Source organism: Triticum aestivum, chromosome 7B (assembly GCF_018294505.1).
Source record: "Triticum aestivum cultivar Chinese Spring chromosome 7B, IWGSC CS RefSeq v2.1, whole genome shotgun sequence".
Classification (NCBI taxonomy): domain Eukaryota; kingdom Viridiplantae; phylum Streptophyta; class Magnoliopsida; order Poales; family Poaceae; genus Triticum; species Triticum aestivum.
In genome coordinates this window covers 413,004,464-413,024,170 of record NC_057813.1, presented here as the reverse complement: position 1 = coordinate 413,024,170, position 19,707 = coordinate 413,004,464, and positions in this window count along the sequence as shown.

Sequence of the window (19,707 nt, the reverse complement as noted above, 5' to 3'; positions counted from 1 at the left end):
GCATGTGAGCAAAGGGCATCTCCAACGTTGCCACTATCGCAGCTGACTACTTTGGCACGCCAAAAGCCCTCATCCCTCGAGCCATTGCACGCATGTGTTCCCAGCCAGCGCTAGTGCCGGCATTCATGCCATCTATCTGTATGCCGTCATTAAGCAGGCTGGGTGCCCGAGGAACCAACTCCGGTGACTTAATGATGCACGCAGATGCTTGCCTCATTGGAATGCGCTACTTAAAGCAACAACACCCAACAAACTCCACACCATAGAGCATCCTCCTACCTGGAACCACATCCACCATGACCGCGAGTGGAAACGCTCAACGAGAGAGCTTGTCTTCGGGGATGGCACTCAAGGTTTCCACCCTCGCTCAGCTTGCCACTCACAAGGAAATACCGGTGTAGCCGGACAAGGACGCGACCGAACAAGCGGTGGCCACGCTGGTGGCCGTTGACGGGAGCACCGTCAGCCACACGTCCTATACTTGTCACCTCCAACGTTTGGTGGCGCATGTGGCAGGTGAAGCAACAGACCATCCACGTCCATCATCATCAACCTCACGTCCACCGGCACCGCTGAGGTCAGGTACTCCTCCGATGATGAGTAGGGCATGGGAGGCGGCAAGGCATGGTGTGCCAACTGGCTGGTCTGTCTCCCGTGTTCTACTCTTACTCGCCGAAGACCGCACCTTCACTTCACGGGTCTTGAACCCCGGCCGCGTTCATGGAGACGGCAGATGGAGGACGTCGTCACTGACATGGAAGTACAAAGGAAAATGGACGTCGGTCACTACCGTAGAATAGGTTTAGGGTTGAGTTTCTTTTCTTTTTCTGTCCAATAAATGTTTGAAATGTAATGAAAATCTACCCGTTTGCATGAATCTCGTCCGGTGTATATGAACTTTCACAATAGTAGTAAGATATATTGTATGAAAATATATGGAATGATGATTCATTTTTGTGTGTACTAGCAAGATGCCCGTGCATTGCACAGAACATCAAGATGCATATTTTTTTACAAAACACCTGTTGTGATTGACCCTTGCAGGAGTAATCCCATTTGTAAAAACTAATGATATCTCAAGAATTTCATCAAAAAAGGTATCTTGAGAATTTCATCGAAAAATGATATCTCGAGAAAGATGAGAGATAAGGTGAGGAGGATTAGGGCGCGGTGGTTATTGGTGGTGAGATTTAGCGGAGGTAGGCGGATGGACGACGCCGGCAGCGGCCACCATGCCAAATTGTTCCAGAGGCTTCCTTCTTTAATTACTCAACAATGAAGTTGTGGGAGATAAGGATGAACAATAGAGTGCGGGTATCCTTTTGCAAAATTGCCATCGTTTGCTTCCTATTTATCAAATAAAGATTGGACAGTTTGAATTGCATGATAGCAGGCACACCATCATCACCAACTCGTTTCTTTATAGGAGTAGAGAAAAACTTGGTCTAGTTTAGAAGGTTTGACCAAAGACAAAGCTAACATGCGAAGTAAATAAAGACATAGGGTCTACATACACAATTTACCTTAGGCACTCCAATAGTACGTCCACTACACATTCACACATTTCACATCTTTCTACATCTACGGGAACCTACGAAAGGGTTAACGTAAATTTCCTAACTAACTCTCTCTCGCCTGGTTTTCATGGTGGTGGGCCCCTCCCTCCCCCAATCTCCAATCAACATCCCACACGTTTCACATTACATTAATTTACATAACTGGGATTACATAGGTGTAGCATCACTCGTCCTAAAAAACCCAACTAAGGAAACCTCCTAGCACATCGCGCGGAAAAGTCCCAGCCGCATCGTTTTAGTCGGGATTACCGGATTACTAGTAGTATCAATGGATCACGCGAAGCACCAAGCTTAAAAGGATATTGGCGGTACACTCACCGCACGCCTTTCATAGTCGCATTGCACCCCTCACACAGTCGGTCCTGCACACGGCTCACCCAAACGGAACGCACTTCGACTTGCCTCTTCACTGACATGTGGGACCGCATTTGGAGAAACTGACCATGCACCAAACTCCCCTCCACTGCGCGACCCCCCCCCCCCCCCCAAATTCCCCGCAAATCCCAAATTCAACCACCCTTCGGCCAACTAGCCAATAATATTCCCCAAACCCCTCTCCCCCGGCCCCCTCCACTCCATTCGCTCCACCAATGGCGCCCTCCCCGCTGCGCCGATACGTCGGCACTGCGGTTCGTCGAGGGGGCGCACAACGGTCGTCTCACTCCCTGATAATCCCCAAGTGCAGGGAATCATCGCAGGAATTCCCAAAGGTGGAAGTGATAAGTATGGAGTGTCGAACCCACAAGGAGCTAAAGACAAGATTAATATTCTCTCAAGTCCCATCTGCCACTGACACGACTCTATGTACACCGGATGTTTGCTTCCAACTAGAAAGGAGAAATAAAACTACGTTGTGGGTATGAAGGGGATAACTTTGCATGATATCGGAGAGCTAAAATAAAAAAGTAGGTGCTGTTATGATAAAGTTAGAATTTATTACTAAATATTATAAATAGCGAGTGTGGAATAATGATGGGTCGGTGTGCGGAATTATCCCCGGTAATCACTATTGCAATTTCATATGAGGGAGAGGCATAAGCTAACATACTTTCTCTTCTTTGATCATATGCACTTATGATTGGAACTCTAGCAAGCATCCGCAACTACTAAAGATCATTAAGGTAAAACCCAACCATACCATTAACATATTTAGTCCTCTTTATCCCATACGCAACAACCCCCTTACTCGGGTTTAAGCTTCTGTCACTCTAGCAACCCATTATAAGCAAATCATGAACGTATTGCAACACCCTACAGCGGGAATCCCTCACGTGTGCGTGGCACAGAAGGCACAATAGGACAGCACCAAAATAAAACATAAACTCATACCAATCTAGATCGTCAATGAACCCAAAGACAAAAGATATCTACTCAAAACATCATAGGATGGCAAAAAATCATTGGATCATAATATGTGGCATAAAGCACCATGTTCAAGTAGGGATTACATCGGGGTGCGGGAGAGTGGACCATGTAAAATAGATGAGGATGGTGATGATGATTGTGATGTTGATGAAGACGATCACCGCGGCGATGATTCCCCTCCCGATGGCACTCCGACGCCATCGAGAGAGAGGTTCTCCCCCTTGTGCTTCCTCCTCCATGGCCTCCCCCTGGATGGGGAGAGGTTCCCCCTCTGGTCCTTGGCCTTCATGGCAATGATGGCCCCTCAGAGATCCTCCTCCATGGCCTCCGATGATGATGGCCCCCTCTGGCAGGGTGCCAGAGAGGGCCTAGATTGATTTCTCGTGGCTACAGAGGCTTGCGGCGGCGGAACTTCCGATCTCTCTTCAGTTCTGGGGTTTTCTTGATTTATAGGAGTTGGCGTGGATTGCACGTCAAGGAGCCCCACGGGGAGTCCACGAGGCAGGGGGCGCGCCCTAGGGGGGAGGGGGCGCCCTCCACCCTCATGGTGCCCTCAGGACTCCCCTCCGGTAGATTTTCATTCCAGTATTTTTTATATTTTCAAAAAAATCTCCGTTGATTTTCAGCGTATTCTGAGAACTTTTATTTATACACAAAAACAACACCACGGTAGTTCTGCTGAAAGCAGCATCAGTCCGGGTTAGTTCTAATCAAATCATACCAAAATCATACAAAACTATTGTAAACATGGCATGAATACTTCATAAATTATAGATATGTTGGAGATGTATCACTCTCAAAGTAGGCTCTCATAGACACGCCGCCATCGCCGGCGATGTTCTTGTGGAGACACCCAACGGTCAGCTTCTCCCACGGTACGTGCATTCTAGACTAAGGCCCCGTGCATGTCGGACTAGCGCTGGATGTCAGCTGATAGACGTTGTTAATCTCACTGCTTGCCTAAATAGTTTACAACCAATATGCTCTGATTAAGAAGCTTCCCTGCCCCTGTTCTGCACTCAATCTGATTTGCTGAGATGCCACGCCACGCCCAGTTAGTTGCTAAAATAACCTGCCATATATTAGGACCATGTATGTATTGTGAAGTAGATTGCCATGGTCTAGTAGCCAATCTGTTAGGTGAAATAGCTCGACACCGTTTTATACTCAATCTTTGTTGCTGAGGTGGCCTTCGATGGTTGTGTGCTCGGCCTCATTGATTGCTGAAATAGCCTACCATAATTTAGCACTCAATCTATTTTCTGAATTAGCTTTACATATATTTCGTTACTTAGATCTGCTTGTCCAAATATCTTGCCATAGCTTTAGACATCGACCTAGGTATTTTTTCTGGACTTTATAAAAGAACATATATGCTTTTACTGTAAATCTAGATAAAAACTAATTTGTATGTCTAACAGATGGACATGACTTGAATAACTTCTGCTCGAAGATTCTCCCCAACATATGTCTAGGGGTTGAAAACTTCATGAACTTTATCAGAGCTGAGTACGGTGGTCTGAAATCACATGTGCTCTGCCCATCACTACAGGAATCTGGTACTTTGCCATCAGCCATGGCGGACAGCAAAGGCTAGGATGGCGGATGGCAAAGGCCTTTGCCGTCCGCCGCGGACGGCAAACAGCGACGGCAAAGACAGGGTCGGCAAAGGCCTTCTTTGCCGTCTGTTTTTTGCAGCGGACGGCAAAGAGGCCTTTGCCGTCAGTGGCGGACGGCAAAGGGCACGACTCTTTACCATCTGCTAGCAGACGGCAAAGGGCACGGCTCTTTGCCATCTGCTGGCAGACGGCAAAGGCTGCAGGCTCTTTGCCATCTGTTGGCAGATGGCAAAGAGACCAAATAGGCATTAATTCTGTTTCTTCTTATATCAATTCATTTTCACGGAAAATCAAACACAATCAAACACAGACTATATGTATGACCAATATAGCATATCCAACACATATTACCAATACTCATGAACACATATATATCCAACACATATCCATGAACACATATCCAACACATGTTACCAATATATAGTCATGAACACATATATATCCAACACATATCCATGAACACATATCCAACAAATATTACAAGGAATGATCTAAAACTAAATATCTATTTTCCTAAAAACTATCTTATTACTAAGATCTTCTCTGGATCTTCTTCTTTTCTTCCAACCTGCATAATAAAAACACTAAGAAAGAGAGAATGGGTTAGGAGTAGAAATGTAGCATTTCACTTGGTGAAATGCAATGCTGTAGGAGCCAGTACTTGAGATCAAGATAATCTTAGTTAAGATCCTGATTTTCAAAGTGATCTTAATTAGAAAGCAAAATAAAGTAAACCAATACCAAAGAGCCAAAGAAGAGAACCAGCCAAGGACCCAATCAAGAAGCCACCACAATTAGCAGTAAGTTAAATGCCAATACAAAGACCACTATCAGTACTAGCTCCAGGAATTAAGCCAACTAAAAACTAGTGATTAAAGCCAAAGATTAGACTTCATCACCACAATCAGTTTTGTCTAGTGACAATAGGTACATGTCACTGTGCAACGCCAAAAACAAAGCTCCAGGAGGAGATATACATCACAACCAGCCAACTAGACTAAGTCCCAACACATCCAACCACCAGCAGCTTAGAAGAGATAACTATTAAGGAGAGCTACAGAAGACCTCAAGGTATACTTGAGGGATTATGTGCTCAGACAGCCTGGAAGTGCCAGGGCTAGTTCATCACAGCACAGGGATAGTCACATGTAAATTAAGCCTAAGAGAGGGGGGCTCAGACCAGCATCACTGCCCAAATCAGATGTAGTATCTGTCTTATCAGTAGAAAACTAGGAAAGTAACAGCCAAAACCAAGTATAGTATCTGTTCATAGGCTATTAGAAAGAGACAAATAGGAATAGCCAAACCAAGTGGTATCTGTTCATATCAGTATTAGAAGTAAAATAACTAAGAACAAGTGAGTATCCGTTCATGAGTAAAGTAACTGACCAAAGTAACAACTCCAGGATCAACTACACAAAACAGAGCAGTACAGGAGTATATATACTTCACAAATACACATAGATGGTCACTGACCAAAACCCTGACACAGCAAGAATCCATCACAGAGAGCTCCAATACAAGTTGATGCTCATCTACAGCAGCTAACCACAGCTAATAGAGCCTCACATCCAACAAGATCAAGAGCTATGCATTAGAGAGATCAGGAGGGGAGCAAGGAGAAGCTCACCAAAAGGAGTTGTAGCCGAAGCAGGATGCAGCCACACCATCACTATGGTGTGACCAACATCACAACCAACACCACCACAACAAGCCGGAGCTTGCCAGAGAGCACCACAACGGCGACGCCAGTGAGAGCACGGGCACCAAGGCGCCAACCAGGGGCACCGCAGCACGGAGGCGCCACCCGGGGGCACCACCGCGCCACGGCACATCCAGCACAACCAGAGGATCCTCACGGCGACCGGACCTAAATACGGTCCGTCCACTTTGGTTGCACATGCCAAATCAGCGATAAATGAGCTACTTTTCCCGCATAGCAAGCAAACACTCCATTCAAATAGAAGAAAGGCCGGTTTTACAGAAGCAAAGATTAAAGGTAGAGTGTTCAGAAGCAATGAATGATCGATTTGGCATAAGAAGGACCAAACCAAAACCATGGCAGAAACTAAATTGACAACACATGATGATGCCTCCAAAGTAGATAAGGACAACACAAGTTTTACCTATACACAACACAACGATCACTATATGAAATAGTAAGCATTTATAGTTTCCATGTGTTTGATTGATTGACACTCATTATTAACAAGTCAAGTTAAATCCCTGCAGCATATGTAGTAAGGACCCTATCAAATCGAGCTAACCACGGCAGCCCTCAAGCAGAGTAAACTGATTTATGGCACAATTATAGAAGTGAACAACTGAGTCCTCCTCAACCATTATTGCATATGCAGCAAAAACAAGATTGATAATTTTTCTTGTTTGGTTTAGAACTTGAGTGGACAGGTGCAAGGCAGGAAAAGAAGAAATCCAAGAGGGGAGGAGAGGAGAAGGGGCGGACCTGGATGGCGTTGGGGCAGTGCTGGAGCTGCGTCCTCCACGGCGTCCTTCCCGTCCATGGCGTCCTTCCCGTCCATGGCTTCTCGGCGTGATGGATCTGTGAGGGAGAGGAGACGCGACACGAAGCAGTGAGAAAGAGAGGGATGGATGTGACGAGGAGGAGTGAAGAGACTCACCTGAGTCACCGGAGCAACACCGGAGCCACACCGGCGATGTGGTGGCCGAAACCCTAGCCGCAGGGGAGGGTCACGCGTGGTCGCTGGAGGACGCGCGAGTAAGATCTGGTCGGAGGGGATGGCGGAGCGGGGCGAGGGGGTCACGTGGGTGTGCTGGGCGGCGTCGAATCCCGTTAGAGCTCACCGAAATCGGCCGCCGTAGGTGCTCGCGCGAGGGAGAGGGAGAGACGAGCGGGAGAGAGAGAGAGGAGGTGGGGGCCGTGCGGAGAGAGGGGAGAGAGAGAGAGAGGAGGTGGGGGTCAACGATTTTCTTTGTACCCGCAAAAAAAGAGATAGCCCCACCTCTTTGCCGTCCGCCAGCACATGGTAAATATTCTTTGCCATCTGCTGGCAGACGGCAAATAATTGGCTGATGGCAACTGGCATCTTTGCCGTCTGATTTTTGCAAGCATACGGCAAAGTGCCTCTTTGCCATCCGTCAGTTGACGGCAAAGAACTGGCAGACGACAAATAAGCTGATTCCAGTAGTGCATGTAGCAGTTGTATGAATTCAGTTTGAACACCCAAGTCAACTGTGCAAAATCATCTACACTTGTAAGGGATGCCGGTCACATATACTAGGTGGGTTCATCATGGTGAACCTGTGAATGTCAATGTTACTGACTATGTGTAAGCAGCAGATCACCATCTTTATCTGCCTAATGCTCAGGTGGAAGAGGAGGAGGAGGTGGTGGCGGCGGAGCTAGTGAGTTCGACCAACATTGAAACAATGCTACGAAATGCTCGCACATTTCATGAACTTTCACCTGCCCAAGAAAAATGGTGGGCCCACATGTTAGAACAATGCAACATGGCAGTCACCCCAGGAAATAAGCTGTCAGTATTCTCAGCTATGGTCAGCCTTCTTCAAGTGAAGACATCTGAGCGAGTGACCAACAAATCATTTGATGCGATGTTGGCCACTTTCCGCAAATCTTACCCAGATGCGTCTGAGCTGCCACACACCTATAGTAAATTGAAGAATTTCCTTCCCGCAGTTGGAGTTGGATATGATATGATCCATGTTTGTAAGAATAACTGTGTTCTGTTCCGGAAGGATTATGCCAACTTAAGTGAATGCCCAAAATACAAATCATCAAGATGGAAAGATGGCGATGCTGTGAAGAGGATTCCTCAAAATGTTCTGAGACATTTTCCAATTATACCAAGATTGCAGAGGTTGTTTCATGATGCTGAAATATTAGAGGATGTACTGTGGTATTATAGGAACCATGGGTACATAGATCAGAATGTAATGAGCCCTCCATCTCATGGTAGTGACTGGATAAGCTTCAATTAGAAACACAAAAAGTTTGCCGCTGAGCCGAGAAACATTAGACTTGGCTTAGCTATAGATGGATTTAACCCCTTTGGCCACCAGAGCGCTACATATAGCATGTGGCCAGTGTTTGTTATCCCCTACAACATGCCACCAAATGTCTGCACCAAAGAATCAAACTACATGATGGCCTTGCTCATCCCAGGTCCAAAAAGTCCTGGAAAGGATTTTGATTTATTCACGGAGCCTCTTGTGGAGGAACTTCAAAAGCTATGGAGGGGTGTTCTCACTCGAGATGTATATAGCAGCCCACCAGCTGATTTCTTTCTCCGTGCTGTTATAATTTGGTGCATCCATGATTATCCGGCTTTGGGCACTATGTCAGGGCGAACGACACATGTTACAATGCATGTGTTCGCTGTGACAAGAATCCACTATCATATGCAATACTTAGCAAGATCTGTTACATTGGCACCGCCGTTTCCTTGCGAAGGACAAGCTGTGTCCTACAAAATACCGAAGACATATGTTCAGTGCAAAGCATGAAAACCGTGATGCGCCAAAGAGGCTCACCGGCGATGAGTTGCAAGAGCAATTAGAGAAGGTCAGGCATATTACATCAGGAAACCATCCTGATAATGGTACTGGGAAAAGGAAGCATGGCAGGGCAGAAGAGAGATTATTGTTTACCCGCAGGTCCACTTTGTGGGACTTGGAGTGTTGGAAAGATTTGCATCTGTGGCACAATCTTGATGTGATGCACATCGAGAAAAATATATGTGACAGCATTATCGACACACTTCTTAATACTAAAGGCAAGACGGAAGATACCTTAAAATATAGGATTGGTTTGACACACCTGGGTATCAGAACTGATTTGCAGGTGAAGGCTAATGGTGCATCACGGGAAATGGTACCAGTTGTGTACGTCTTGGACAAGGTAAAGATAAATGAATTCTGCAAGATGATATCACGTGTGAGATTCCCACATGAATTTGCTTCCAACCCTGAAACGAGAGTCAGTGCAGATGGAAACAAGGTACAAGGGTTGAAAACTCATGACTGCCACGTCCTACTTCAAAGGGTTTTACATGTTATCGTTAGAGGATTGGGCCACCCTGACTTATACAGAGCAGTTGCAGAGTTGGGACAATTCTTGAGGGTACTCTGCAGTAGAAATATTAGGATAGATGCTTTGGAGCATCTTAGAGACAAGATACCAACTATCCTATGCAACCTTGAGAAGATATATCCTCCATCCTTCTTTGATTTATGGTGCATTTGGCTGTTCATCTACCTGATGAGGCACTACTTAGAGGTCCCGTACAGTATGGCTGGATGTACCCTATTGAAAGGTGGCTAGGCACTTTCAAGGGCTATGTTAGGAACAGAGCTAGACCTAAGGGTTCCATTGCATAGGCCTACATTGCTACAGAAGCGTTGACATTCTGCTCAAAATACATTAGAACAGCTGATCAGCTTAGCAAAAAGGTGGATGAAGACAATCCCGAGCTCAATGTTTTCGATTGTTCTGTTCGAGTTATAGGGAAGAGTCGACAAGATGACAAACCTAAATATTTGGATAAAATGGTTTGGTTTGTGTTGAATAAAAGTTTTGAGATTCTACCTTACATCGAGTAAGTGCTAAGTACTGCAGCTTATACATCGTAATCTACTAAACTTGCAACACATTATTATATATTTAGATGTTTGACATGATCACTTTGTTGTGCAACATCTACAAAAAGGAGTTACTGGTGCAAAATCCAAGAAACATTGACAAATTGGTTATGGCATGATTTGCAAAATCACTTCTGCAGGATGCTGCTAACATGACACTACGATCAGAGACCCTTTGACGCAACTATGTGTGATGCATTGATCGCAAACCGTTATGTAAAAAACCATCAAAAAAGATGCAAAAGGTTTGTGATGGTTGATACATCAAACATGGTTCATATTTTAGATGCATGTGCAATGCGGGGCATACGGTTGATCCATACGAACTATTTGCGATGAGACAAAACAATAGAAGCGGGCAGCCAGAACAAGCTGTGTGCGATATACGGCATGCAGTTCGCTCCGATGATCCGTTTGTGATGAGACGGAACAACAAAAATGGGCAGCCAGATGAAGGTGTGTGCGATACACGGCATACAGTTCACTCGAATGAACTATTTGTGATTATGCAACACAAAAGAAACGGTTAGCGCGGTGAATGTGTGTGCGATATACATCATATAGTTCACTCAAATGAACTGTTTGCCTTGAGCCAAGAGAAGAGAAACGGTTCAACATAACAAGATGTATGTGATAAGCGACAAACAGGTCTGCAATAAGAAATGTGTGGGAATACCGATAAAAACACAGACGATTCCTGTTAACAAGCCGTGTGTGTTGTGAGCAAACGATTGCTGGTATACAATTGTGAGTGATTGATGAAAACATCACTGATGGGTTCCATTGTTTAGTCCATGTGCGATGTGATTTACTCTGTCTGCACAACATCTATGTACGCTTTGTCTATAGAGCATCAACATATATACTTAAAAAGACAGCATTGCATAACCAAATTAAGAATACAATTACACAAGTGACTACACACATAACATTTCCACACACCAAAGTAAGCAATTACATGTCATACTAAACTAGGAGTAACAAGGATCTAATCATCTACTTCTTTTTGTGACGACGTTTGCCATTGTCTGCTTCCGGCTGGATCCCTGGCCATTTTGGGGAAGGAGGCACTTACTCATGTCAACGATCCGCCTGTACATCTTGTAGCTCGTGTACGCCTTCTTGGCCGCGTACGCGACATGAGCTTTGTCAAGTTTCTCCATCCAGGCCAAGTGCCAGGCACGCTTGTCCTTGTTGCAGGAATCCTTCATATCTCTGTAGTAGGCGTCGATGATGGTCTCAGCGAGGTGAACCAGTGAGTCCTTCTCATGCTCATTTCTGCCCCAAATCTTGTATTGGCCCTGGATGTCGACAAGATTCTGGCACGCAATGCCCGAATTCTTGAGCACCTTTACATCATTGGTCATGTCCACCATAGCGAACATGTAGTGGGGGCTATTGACAAACCTAGAGAAACGCTCGCTATGCCTTGTGGCCATGCAGTAGTGGTAGACGAGGACATGATTGCACACACACATCTGGGCAATGGCAACACTACAAAAAAAGACACATCCGTGACATTTTGGGTTGAACGGATTTTTTTCTATCATAGTTATGACACTTCTGTGATGATAATTATGTCAAAACCCGGTATCATCATAGATGTGGTGGGTTCCTACTTCTATGACAAAAAATCCTGACAGAAATGGGCTTTTCGTCCTAGGCGGGCCGGATACGCACCTGCATGACGTTCTTTGGGTCGTCCATGATGGAAAAAATCATGGTAGAAGCGAGGGCGAGGAAAATTTTGGGAGTTCCCGGTTACGGCGGGTCAGGGCCGAGCGATGCATGGAGGTTTGCGCGTTTCTCTCATAGACATACGCGCGTGGGTGCGAGGCATTGGGATCTAACTGAACTCGGGCGAGGCGTTCGCCTACTGAACCCGAGCAATTGCTCTGGCTACGTGTTACTGAACCCGAGCTATCGATCGATCCCTGGCTATTAACTGAACACGATCAAGCGATTCCTATGCTACTGCTGCTAACTCAGGCCAATTGACCTGCTGCCTCTTGATGAACAGTGAGCGTTGTTGGGGGTTGGATGAACTGTTCCCGGTGGGGGTTGGATGAAAAGGACCCCGTGGGGGTAGAGGCCGTTGCCGCTGGATGAACAGGACCCTGATCGAGCCGGTTGGGGGTGGATGAACAGGACCCCGTGGAGGGCTGGTTGAATAGTAGCCAGTGGAGGGCTAGATGAACAGTAGCCCATAGAGGGGTGGTTGAACTGTATCCGGTGGAGGTTAGATGAACAGGAGCCCGTGCATGAACAGTACCTAGTGGAGCCAGGAGGGAGACGCCGTGGATGAACAGTCGCAGGTGGAGGCTGGAGGAGGTCGATGGTGGATGAATAGTAGCCCATGGAGGCTTGAGCGAGGCAGTATATGGTGGATGAACAGTAGCCGTGGAGTCCCATTTTGCGGTACTCCACACCCCTCCCGATGAACAAGACCCTCGTTTCGAACGTAGGAGGCCGAAGAGAAGTCTGTTTTCTCCGTTTTGCGGTACGCCACACCCCTCCCGATCAACAACACCCTATTTTGACCATAGAAGCTCGAACACAAGTCCATTTGCTCCGTTTTGTGGTATGCCAGACCCTTCCCGATGAACAGGACCCCGTTTTGACCGTACACGGTCGAACACAAGGCCATTTTCCTCCGTTTTGCGGTACGCCAGACACTGTTCCGACTGTTCCATGCATGCCAGTTGGCTCCCATTGAACACGACCCATTCCGTCCTAGTCTGTTGCCTCCCGATGAACATGACGCGTTCCGACCCAGTCACTTGGATCCTAGCGAACACGACACTGTTTCCTCCGTTCCGACCCAGCCGGTTGGCTACCGATGAGCAGGACGCCGTTGCTGTCCTCCGCTGCCTCTCCATGTACACGAGCAATGGCCGGATGTATGCGCGAGTAGGCGTTCGAGACCCCGCCAGTATGTACGTATGTACGTGTACACGATATAGACAGGACTGCCTGAACAACTACCGCCCCTTACTGGGCCACGTTTCATCGTGGCAGAAAGACCGATGGACCAGTATGTACTTACACGTTTGTGACCAGAATGACAATGCTACGTAGCTTCGACCGGGTGGGTCCCGGCTGTCAGGGATGATAAGGAGGCACTTCCTTGCATGCGAAGATGTAGCTAGTGGGTCCGAGCTGACAAGGGGAGGATTCTTATTTTGCGTGTAATAAGGAGGCACTTCCTTGCATGCGAATATGTAGCTTATGGGTCCATCTGTCAGTCTCACATCGTACAGTCCTCTTCCGATGGCTGTTGTTTGTTAACCACATTAACCACGCCGCACGGACAACACCAGGTGGTGGACGACGGTGAGGTAGGGAACGACGAGGAGCCTGGGAACATGCGGAGGGTTGTACGAGGTTTGACTGGTTCGGCTGCGGTGTGAGGCTACCGTTGCTGCAGAATAACAGGGGGTGTGGGTAAGTAGATGGATGGCCTGGCCAGCGGTGGGAGTAGTAGGGGGCGGTGAGGCCTCCGCGGAAGCACAACCCGCCACGGGAGGCAGGAGCACGCGATGGTTTGGAGGCTGGAGCAAGAAAATCAGAGGTTGAAGAAGTAGGAGGACCGTTGGGTGTTAACAATCCAACGGTCAGTGGTGATAGGATTGTTTGTTGACTAAGTTGACAAAGCCCTCTATACGCGTCAACTTAGTAGGGCCACAAGTCATCCTCCAAAGTGGGCCCCAGCTGTCATGGGGAGCACTCATTATTTTTCGCTTAATAAGAAGGCACTTCCTTCCGTGCCATGATATAGCTAGTGGATCCCAGCTATCATTGGGAGGTACTTGCTTGCGTGCGGCCATGGACCATGTGGGTCCTAACTATCAGCCTCTCCATGTACATCCCTCTTTCGATGTTGTCGTTTGTTGAGAACGTTGACCACGCCGTGCCGAGAACACCAGCGCGATGGACGACGGCAAGACCCAGGAAGGGAATGACTCGGAGGCGGCGAAGCCACAGTGGTGGAGGGATGTGGGTGAGTAGAGGGATGGCCTGGCCAGCAGTGGGAGTAGTAGGGGGCGGTGAGGCCTGCGCGGCAGCATAGCCGGCCACAGGAGGCGGGAGCGGGCGGTTCTGCTGGCGCTGGATTTGGTGGCTGGAGCAAGAAGATCTGAGATTGATGAAGCACGACGGTCGTTGGATTGACATCCAACGGTTACCTCTATTGACATATATAGTAAGTAAAAAATCTGGCATACGCGTCAACTTAATAGGCCCACAAGTCAGACAATTCCCTATTTTTTAAATAATTTACAGCTCATTGTAATTCTTATACAATTTATCGCAGTCCTTTTTTTGCCAGAGCCCTGGTTAAAAATTTAAATGAAATATCGCATATTTCGGTGGGGTCCAAACTATTTTTAATACGAAAATGTCGAGCCAGATTTAAAGTACTTTGAAGATATATTTAAATTAGGTTAAAGCCCAGTGAAATTGGAATCTGAAAATGTGAAAAAATTCAGAAATTATAAAGTAATTGCCAAATTGTTGTCTGTTGTTTTATATTTACAACCCATTTCATATTACTTCCAAGATTTTGCAGCCGCCTTGAAAGAGTTGCAGCCCATCAGGGCGTAGAAAAATAAGTAGGCCTAGATTGCGTATTCTTCAGAAAAAATAAACTGAGCTCATTTTCAGAAAGGAAAAATAGCTGGGCTAGTCATGTGGTGAACGTAAAATATAAGCCTGGGCTAGACGGGCCACAGCCCAGTTGAAACCCTGCACTGTCTCAACAATAACAAAAAAATATATTGCTCGAGCAGCTACGTCCCATGTGTCATCCGATCTTGTGTTGTTCTCTTGTCTATTAACTATATACGTTGGCAATATGGTGGGTCCCAGATGTCAGGAAACCACTAGGAGGAAGCATTTTCTTTTTCTATACGCTTACAATAGAGAATATAAAAGATTAGTAACTTGGTTGTGTAAGGCCATGGATATGATGGGTCCCTACTATCATCTTCTCCACATACAATCCTCTCCCGATTCATCTTGTTTGTTGACCATGATGACAACGCGAGAGGGCAGCGCCATGGTGAGCGCACCAAAGCACGCGGAGGACGATGGTGAGGCCTCGGACGCTGGCATTAACGATTTAAGAGACAATGTGGCGGCGATGCATGCGCTGAGGCGCAACCAGCCGTGGGAGGCGGAAGCAGGCGGCCCCATCGGTGCTAATTTGGTTTTGGCGGCTGGAAGAAGGCGAGACTGAAAAAACACGACAGATTGTAAAAGCAGCAGGAGTACTTAACAACCTTAACTGAAACCAGCAAGGACACTTAACAACCATAGCTGAAAGTAGTATGAGTACTTATACAGGTTCAACCGTACAAAGCATGTGTCGAACAATGCTACTTTTCCTACGGTTAACCAATTGTGAGGCCAGCAAAGCCCCATGCGCCACCCCACGCATCCACAACCTTCTGAAAGCAACTTGATCTCGCAATGTGGTCAATAAATAGGATATTTGCTTTAGAGCCATGGAAAAGCATGAGCATAACCTTCTGTCCGATTCTCCAAGATGGACGGGTGTCGGTGTCAAAACCGGCGGATCTTGGGTAGGGGGTCCCGAACTGTGCGTCTAGGCGGATGGTAACAGGAGACAAGGGACACGATGTTTTTACCCAGGTTCGGGCCCTCTGGATGGAGGTAAAACCCTACTCCTGCTTGATTGATATTGATGATATGGGTAGTACAAGAGTGGATCTACCACGAGATCAAGGAGGCTAAACCCTAGAAGCTAGCCTATGGTATGATTGTTGTAATGGTTGTCTGTCCTACGGACTAAAACCCTCCGGTTTATATAGACACCGGAGAGGTCTAGGGTTACACAGAGTCGGTTACAATGGTAGGAGATCTACATATCCGTATTGCCAAGCTTGCCTTCCACGCCAAGGAAAGTCCCATCCGGACACGGGACGAAGTCTTCAATCTTGTATCTTCATAGTCTTGGAGTCCGGCCAATGATGATAGTCCGGCTATCCGAACACCCCCTAGTCGAGGAGTCCCTCAGTAGCCCCCGAACCAGGCTTCAATGATGATGAGTCCAGCGCGTACATTGTCTTCGACGTTGCAAGGCGGGTTCTCCTCCAAATTCTATGTGCTTGCCGAATAGTGTCCGGCTTCCTTATAAATGTTGCGCTCCTTGGCTTCCACGCCCAATAATGGCCCTCTTCCACGTGTCGCACGAATGCGAAAGGCCAGGGTATTTTCGTATTTTACCCCCTAGCTGCGCAAATGACCTGCCTATAAGAGAGGCAAGAATCCAGATCCAAATCACACCATCTTCCTTCCGCGAGTACTCATCGGAGCGCTTCTGACCAAAAATCCACTCCATCATGGACCGTCGACGTGGCTCCTCTTCTCGCGCTCCTAGCCCGCAGCCAGGAGATTGGAGGAGATGTTCGGTTCCGCACAACGAGCTGGTGACACTCCAAGCGGAGGGATACCTCCCTCCGGCCTTTATGGTCCCGGTTCGAGCCGGGCTGGCCACCTACAAAGGCGGAAAGCAAGCGGAGGCCACCCCTAGTCCCTCCAAAGGAGAGCGGGTATGCTTCGTACCTTATCTAATAAGGGGGCTCGGGTTTCCCATACATCCGTTTCTCCGGGGGCTTCTGGAGTTCTACGGACTCCATCTTCATCACCTCACGCCCGCCTCTATTCCGCACATCGCGGATTTCGTAGCTCTTTGCGAGCTGTTCCTGGGCATTGAGCCCCATTTTGCGCTGTGGAAGAGACTATTTTGCCTCATACCCCGTTCTCACGAGGGGTCAATATATCAAGTGGGCGGAGCCGAGATATGGTGCATCGCCGGGACCGGATATCTATCCGGAACCCCAAAGAAGGCGTCCGAAGACTGGCCCTCGGAATGGTTTTATGTGGAAGATGCTCCATTGCCGGACCCAGTTCGGATCGGCCTCCCGGAGTTCAGCAAGGCTCCTCTGAAGAAACACCTAAGTTGGCGCCTGCGGAGCCCTCAACAGGAGGAAGACAGGAGCGTCCATTATTTGATGGGCCGGATAAGGTTGCTGGCCCACTCCGGATTGACCATGATTGGATTCATGGCCATGTGCATTATGTGAGGGGTGCAGCTGCTCCAATATAGGGGCCACCCCATGTGGGATTTCAACGGGGAAAATGACGCCACCCGTCATGGCCGCAAGGGGCCGGGATCGGCCGCAGATCTGGTGAAGATCCTGTCCGGCTTGTACAAGGGGGAGAAGGAGGACTTCCTCCAGACGAGCCCATTGAATGGGTTCTCCATGAATAACCCTCAGAGATGGGTAAGCGGACGTTTATTTATCCGACCCGTGCTTTCAAAGTTAAGTGCCTTACTTTATGATTTTGACGCAGGAGCTGCGCCGGGACGTGGAGGGCATACATAGTCCGGCTCCACAACCCGAGGATCCGGGAAGATCCCTTGATCCGGCCTCCGAAGAGGATCCGGACATAAAGGTGGAGCTAATTGACGGGGTGTTTCACCAACTCAGCATGGATAATGCTCTAGTCGCCATTACGGCTGACTACCCCGGCTTATCTCCGGCTTCCCAGGTAATTACGACCGGAGTCCTGACACCATTACTTCATCCTTGCGTATTTCTGACCACCGTATACAACGGTGTCTAGCAGGAGGTGCCTTCAAGGCGGGAAGCCGCACCCGCGGCGGCTGACCAACAAGGGTCAGTCCGGCCCAGCAGGCGGAAGAGGGGTGCGGTGCGAATCGAAACGTCACCGCAATGGTATAACTCACGACCGTTGTTTAGGGAAAAGATTCCTAGGAGGTGTATTAATGCTCATGACTTTTTCAGGAGAAAGAGCGCTCGCCGGACTGTGCCCGGAGAGGTTGCCAACCAAGCCTCCGCCAACCAGGCTCCAACACCTGGTCCGGAGGGGGAAGCAAGCGCAAGGCACGAGCCGTATACTCCTCCAACGGAGGATGCCGACAGGCTGTCCGCCACCAGGTCTGAGGTGGAGAGCTCCATGAATCATAGGCGCCGCCGGACAGTTCTTCGTGACGCGTGTTTCTCCCCTGAGGCGTTGAATGCCTTTAACGCGGGAGACGCGCACCTCCGTGCTGCTCAAGATGGTTTAACCAGAGCCACGGAGCAGTATGTGAAAGACATACGGGTAAGGGATTATAATAGTTGTATATGCCAGTAGCCCCCGAGAGTTAAAGTAGTTAAAATAACTGATTTAAGGATCATTTAATTTGCAGAATCTTACGGAGAAGAATACCCAATTGTCCCAGGAGCTACAAGGGTGCAAGGCCCAACTTGAGGCCGCACTAGCTGCCGCAGGAGGAGACACAGAGACCCCCTCCGGTAACACATTATTTTAAAAAGGTAAGCAGTGTGCGGCGTGCGTATAAGTCTGACAATGATATTGCAGATGTTGCTGGACTGGATCCGGACGAGCAACAGCTACTGCGCCAGCTGAAGGCCGGCGAGAGGGTGCTTATGAAGGTGCAGCAGGAGAGGAACAAACTCCAAGACGCCCACACCCAGCTTGGAGAGGAGCTAAAGGGTGTTCGGGCCCAGCTGTCTGGCTTCGTGAAGGAGAATCAGTGGCTTCGTCGCGGCATCTACAGTAAGTGCTTGAGCAAACTCTTTTGAAAAGAAGAGTTTGGCGAGGAAGTCGAATTGACAAAAATGTGTCTGTAGGTATGCTCACAGTTCGCCCTGCGGAGGAAATGCCCGGTTCAATGGGTGACCAACTTCCCGAGCTGGTGCAACTGCTCGAACGTGTTCGGCAGGCGATGAGTGGCGTCGTCCAAGCCTTATGGCCGTCCGTCTCCCTACCCGAGGGCCTTGGAGAGCTTGCGGAGAAGCTTCAGGGAGCACGACAGCGCTTCCGTTTATGGAAGATATCGGCCTGCCGTCAAGGTGCCAGGGAAGCCTGGGCCATGGTGAAGACGCGGTACAAGAAGGCGGATCCAAACCACATGGCCGAGGTCGGACCTGTGGGGCCCGATGGGAAGGAGATCCCTGTGAGCTTAGTGTACGGCCAAGTAGAGTTGGCCGCTAAGTATTCCCAACGGGACTGTAAATTAGACAGCCTGTTAGACGGGATTGAGGAGGAGTACAGTCAGTTGATTTGACGATGTATTTAAAATGACATGTAAAATGCCTTCTAGCCGGATTGTAGATCGTTTGTCTTTGCCGACCTTTTCGCTTCAACCTCGGGACCCTAGAGTCCGGAGTGTGTCCGAATACCTTCTCGGTTATGAAAAAACCGGGGCATGCATGGAGACCAGGCGTAGGGGTCATTAGTGCTTTATCAGACAAGTGCCCAACTAGTTATGTTATATTACATGGTTAGTAAGAAACATCTTCCAGGGAGAATAGTTCCATTAAGGGTTCCTTTCCCTGGGAGGCATGCCCTAAAGTGCATGTCCGGACTGCGAAAAGAGCAGGAAAACATCTGGGGGCAGATAAATAAATAGGTTAAAAAGAAATCATCTTTCAAGTCACCGACCGAATATTCCC